Source organism: Chrysoperla carnea, chromosome 5 (genome assembly GCF_905475395.1).
Source record: "Chrysoperla carnea chromosome 5, inChrCarn1.1, whole genome shotgun sequence".
NCBI classification, from domain to species: domain Eukaryota; kingdom Metazoa; phylum Arthropoda; class Insecta; order Neuroptera; family Chrysopidae; genus Chrysoperla; species Chrysoperla carnea.
In genome coordinates this window covers 74539811-74546555 of record NC_058341.1, presented here as the reverse complement: position 1 = coordinate 74546555, position 6745 = coordinate 74539811, and positions in this window count along the sequence as shown.

The following is a 6745-nucleotide window of genomic DNA, read 5'->3' as shown; positions in this document are numbered from 1 at the left end:
TAAAATCCTAATTAGACTTGAGTTATTTTACCGAGGCCAACCTTGAAAAAAATTAAGTATTTTTTTAAAGCACACAGTTTAATTTAAGGTATTATACCAGCATGGTATTTGCAGTTCCTATGCTAAAATTTTGGGAAAATTTTTTTCGACCGAATTTAACGAGAAATTATATTTCAGAATTTAATAGGGCAATTACTATTAAATTTCAAAGTTTCAGAAATTTTGGCCGTTTAAAACACGAGATAATTGTGCATAAGTTCCTAATTTTGACCAATTTAAGTCAAAATAAGTATCTCGAAAACAAAACAAAGTGTTGCTATTTTTTTTAATGTTATTTAAAAAAATCCTTTTAACTCTCCTAGTTTTTTTTCAATTCTGTCGAGAGAATTTTTGAATAGCGTAAAAATTAGAAGTTGTCGAGTGTCCTTGTAAAATACCCATGATTCAAGTATTGGGTTCTTCAAGCCATAATAACTATAAACTAGTTAGCACCAAATATTAATAATGTATTAAATATAAAAAATTATATATAAAAAAATTGCACTCTTGAAATGGTCCTTCAGCATGTACAATTGCTCCACTTAAAAAATTAATTTAAGGCGTTAGACTTTGACCGTTTGACTACTTAGAACGAAGTAACTGCAATTCCATCCACATCATACACGTAATTGTAATAATATGGATGTAGTTAAATAAATAAAGATTAAAAAATAATGATGTGGGTGGACTCTGTTATAGGTATATGTCAGAAAATCGGAGGTTAAACCGCATTATTATTATTATATTATTATTAAAAAATTTATTCCAATTTACATTTACATATTTTAATCGTTTATATTTTAAAAAACTATTATATATCAAAAATAATTTTCTCCTCAAATGCTCTTCAGAATATATAATTGCTCCAGCTAAATAATTAATAATTAATTAGTTGTTCATTATTAAAAATATTTGACGTTTTAAACGTCAATAACTCAAAAACGAAAAAAATTGCAAGCTGAAATTTTTATAGCGAACTTAGGACGTAAAAAGTGAGGTCAAGTTCGTAAATGAGCAACAATTGGATCTTGGGTTCGTAGAACTCATCTTGTAAACCGTTTGAGTTTACAAGTAATGGATGGTTAAGAACCATCTTTTAAACTGTTAAAAAATAAACAGCTTTTGTTTGAATCATTTTTTCGTAAACATCGTTGTTAACCCGTGAAAGCGCAAATTTGGTAAGAAACATTATATAGTATGCATATAGTTATTGTATTAATTTTAAATTTATACGTTACATATATTATGCATTTGTTTGTTTGTTTAAAGAATATTCTATATCTACTGAGGAAGTGATAAGAAAGATACTCTTATTACTTTGTGTGTAAGAGTGGCTACCTTTCTTTATTTGCATGACGAAAAAACAAACGATTGTGTAATCAACACTGTCTATTCATGGTATTTCAACAATTAACTCATTCAATTGTTTGTTTTTACTTGTTTAAGTGTAATTTATAATTTAGAAATGATGATTATGGATAAAATTTTTACTAAGTACCAATTATGTTTAGTACCTACTATCGCTCTCTGTTTTACAGGATCTTTACTAACACTCTGACACTAATTCACTCTGCATACTTTTATCATATAATGACGTGAAGAACGCAACCTTTATTAATAGCCATGATTTTTTAAATTTTGAGGTTATGAAATCATAGAATATATAACCTTACGGATAGAATGTAATCTCAACTAATTTATCAAATTGTGCGCTACAGACGTCTAAAGGTTGAACTAAAATTAATTTAGCAAGGAACTCCACCACATATTATTTCCTTTTAAATTGTTTATATTAATATTATTTAAATGTTATATGTAAACAAAAACAAATACCAATTTAAATAAAATAATTTTATTATATACATTAAAAATACATAACAATAAATAAATAAATACATTAAAAAAAAAAACAAAAAACAAAAAAATACATTACAATACATTTTGTTAAAATATATCCCCTTAAGGACCCACAATAAAAATATTTAGCTAGATTATAAAATTATTAATTAGCTAGACCGGTTTCGATTGCTTTGGCAATCCTCTTCAGTAGCATTAAACCTCTTAAAATTAAAAAATCTTAAAATTAGAAAAATTAAAAAATATTTAAAAAACCGAAGGAGACCGCATCACACTGAAACAAATAATAATAAAATATTACCCTTAAAATTAAAATAAATTAAAATACACCCTCTAAAACAATGTAACTGCCTGCTTTCACCTAAAACACAATAAAATATTAAGTTTTAATCCTAAGATAGGATTATCGTTATAAATATGTCAAAAAACCAAGGGATTAAACCTGAAAATAAAATATAAGATAAAACATTACAATAAATAAATTTACATTAATTTTCTAACAAAATATTTTAACAAAATTAAATGGGACGATTTTAGGACATCCTCACTATATCTAACAACCGAAAAATACCCAAACATAAAAGATTTGTTAATTATTTACTTTTTAGCATGTTTGTACTGGTCATGCAACTTCTTCGCGATTTTATACAAGCTACTACTATTGAAAGGCAAAGATCTTAAATCTTTACCGGCCAATATACTATTAAATCCGTTAAAATAAGTGAACACAATCATCTTGCAAAAATTATGCACAATATTAAATTTCAACTCCGTAGAATGCTCGCATTCTACGAAGTCGAAATTTACGTTCTGAAAAACCGTTTTCCTAATCACTTTTAACAAATGTTTTTTGTTTGGGTCATTTTTCAAAATAAATTTGGCAATATTATACGCCTTAGTCATATTTAATAAAAATTTACTATTTATATAATTAAGCCTAGTAGCAACGGCCCCCCCAAACTCTTTTTCGCGCACAAAATTTAAAAATTCATTTTCCTCCTCCTGCTGCAAAAACACATTATACTTACACTTCTCACACTTTTTTATTTTAATGTTTTTTAAGATGTACCCGCCTACATATGCAATAGCATTTTTTTCTAAATCATTGAAAACATTACTCAAAACTTCAGATTGAATCTCAACCGCTGTAATCTCCGCTTCTCCTCTCTCCTGATTTTCACTCTAATAAGAAAAAAAAAACCATTAGTAACAAATAAAAGTAATTTTTTGTAACTGTTTTCAGAAAATTTTAAAATCGATAAAAATAACTATTCTAACTATAATTTTTTAGAAACGTAGAAACATAATCAAGTTCTTAAATAAATTTAACAAAAGTTATCAATAATTGTTAATAATCAAAAGTTATTATTTACCTGTAGGATAAATGTTTGCAATGGAATCAGCAAATCCGACCCATCATCTTCACAATTCCCTCCCACAGAATGTTTACTAACTAAGTTAGTGACCAGAAGAGATTTGTAAAACGGTCCAAAAGCATGGCACGATGGATTCGACCACCGACTTCCTCGTTGACGAACTTTACCGAAAAAATTCTCTAAGGGATCTTGGTTCAAAAACCTGGGAACCAACGTCTTAATTCCAAGATCCTTTAATTTATTCGTCAGTAAAATTAAATTTGTCAACGTAAACACCCAATTTTTGAAAGTCGGTGGGCGTGTCATTCGTCTTCCACTCGAGTCGTGGCATTCCATACTTTTGAAAATGGGGATAGCCTCTCTCCAAAACTTTACTTGTAAGCTATCCCCTTCCTTAAGATCAATCTGAGTTTTGAGTTTTTTTCCTCCTTCGTTGAAAGGTCCGCAACCATTGACGCTATCGAACACATCATCCATAAATTTTAAAAAAACTGCCGTTTCTGTAGCGCGCCTCTCCATTTTCGTTTCACCAATAGTGAATTCTGAAAAATAAACCTCATTTAAGCTTTGTTTTATATTTACATTTAATTGGCAATAAAAGTTTTACGCAAACACTTACACACTTTGCTAGTGATGAAATGTAGAAAATCAAATTTTAAAAATTATTGTCCATTTACTGAAGAATTAAGAATATTTGTAAAAATGTGAATCTTTAATAAAATAAACTTTAACTTACCACTTTTGGCCATTAAATTGATTCCTGCCGCAACTGAACGACTAAAAATTTGGGCACAAACAGAAACTTTCATTTTTTTTAAAATTTTTGGATTGACATGATGCTCCGTCAACTTGTGCATGACTCTAAGATCGCCACTTGGAGAGTCCAATGTCCATGCCTTCAGGATATCGTTCCACTTCGCCACTTTTTTTTCACCGTCGATCTGGAATGAAATATTTTTTGTTAACAAATTATTTCTTATACCTTTTAAGAGATGGGGAGTGTCAAAGAGAGGAATTATTGTTGAATCTCCAATTTCAAAAACTTGATGCCTGAGTTCCTCACCTCGGGCCAAATATTTTCCCCGCGTATCCTCTAGTAAACGATGGATCGCGTTGATATTATTTGACCCTTGGTCACAAATAGTACCGACAACATTAAATCCAGCATTTTGAGCAGCCAAAATAATTTCTTTAATGGCCTTTACTATTTGTGGCCCTTTTGCGGCTCCATTCACGAACTGATATAGCACCGGCTGTTTCCAATTTTGGACAATTCCTCTTAACATAAAAACCTGTAATAATGAAAAAAAAGTTTGAGTTAAAATAGATATCATAAAAAAAATTATAATATAAGATTTTTAGAATAAATGAAGAGTTATGGGTACAATGATTAAATCAAATATAAATCGGCATTTTTGTCAACAAATTCGATCTATAAATATATTTTATTATATGAGTGAGTAATAAAAGAGATTAAAATGTGTTACAACATAACCAACCCTTTGTAATTCTAAACAATTCGGTATTATTTGTACTACCAAAAGCAATAAATATTTAATTACGATTCTTTGCTTTTAAGTTTTATTTTTACAAAATATTTTGTTATTACAGTTACCTTTCAAGTAGGCATAATTTTATTACTAAAAGTGATGACGATTTGTTTAGAATTATAATCAAGGGACAATTTATGGTTTACTTAAGTTTATCTGTCCTTCAATTTGTTAAATTCCACACCCATTTAAAAAAAATTATGTTATTATACTTTCCAAAACATAGTTTTTGTAAATTTTGTTATTGTTCCGCAAAAATTTTTATTATATTGTAAAAAAGTGGGCGGGTGATATGAAAGATATTAAAATACGGGTAAATTGTTATCATGATTCTAATTTAAATATTATAACATATTTTATTTTGAAAAACAATAATTTATAATAAAAATGTGTGTTAAAAATTTGTATAACGCGAAAAGTTAAATGTAATGTAAACTGTAATTTTAAATAGCAACTTACTTGTACATGATCCGCAATCTTATCGGTATGGTGATCCCCAAAATCTTCAAAACCTTCAACGCAATCTTTATGGACATTATACGTCAAATTACGTGATAGACTCATTTCGTCAAAAAGTAAGACGCATGTCCGGTTTGAAGGATCGAGTCTATTCACCATTCGACTAAGTCCATTAAAGATTTCCAAATGAAGTCCTGGTGACACGGGTAAGCGGTTTAAAAATTTCATCAGGGTGACTCTTGACGGAAGCGCAAATATCTTGGATAGCAATCTGTATCCACTTGGGCTCTGTTTAAACAAAGCCAGAGACATAACCTTGTCGTCTGTGGAAAATCGACGCCCCTTCATTTTCTTTTTTGAGCAACTAATCTGACTCAAAAAAAACTTTCTGCAATTCTCGTTCAGAGTTTCTGTAAGTTTGTTGAAACTTGCTTGCGACGAGAATTGTTCTGCTTTTTTTAAGCGAGCTTGAAAATTTAACGACTTGCGAAGCTGGTATGATGCCCGCCGTTGAAATTTTCGTGCTGTAATATACAATCGCTTTTTCTGAGGCGACAATCTAACTTTTGTTAATGAGTCCAAATACTCTGCACCTTAAAAATGAGAATGATCAAATTATTACTATACATATATTTAAATTTAAGTGGCATATGGAAGATTGTATCAAAAAAGAATTATTATCATATAGCCACGACAAATTATTTTAATGGCATAATCTTTTAGTATACCTACTTATAAATTAAATGCGTGTCGAAACGGCATTCATAATAAAGCGATTAATTTTCAAGGTATTTAAATTTTGTTTTATTTATTCATTTCAAAATTTATAGAACTAGAATTTGAGGTTACTATTAAAAAAAATTGTTTGAACTGAAAAAATGCTTACCATGTAGAGACACAGGTGTTCTAGGAGGTGATTTTTCTTGAACCAAACGACTCGGACCAGGAACAGCTAATTCTTTCAAACTACCAGGTTCTTGAACCAATTCATTTGGCCTTGAAACATTCACCTCCAAAGAAGAATACGCCTCTTCCACATCTGCATTTCTCTGGACTTCTGGAAGAGTAAAAATAAATATGATATAAAAAACCATTTTTCGAACACGAAACGTCTCCTTGAATCATAGTTTACTTGATTCGAGTGAAAAAGTCACCTATTTTTTTATTATAAATATAGCTTTACAAATTGAATTCCTTTAAATTTCGTATTCTAATAGTATTTATTCTTCGATTATTTGATAATCAAAAGTTTCATAAATATTTGCAAAAAATAAAAATGGTATTTTATTGAAAATAAAATTTTTAATAACACTCTCGATCTTCTAGATCTAGAGTAAAAAAAAAAAATTTTAATAATGAAATTATAAACAGACTGTGTTCTTAAAAACAATTGTCAATTTAAACAAAAATTGAAATAATTGTTTTATTTTAGAAATACCGTTTTGTAATTTACACAAAAATGAA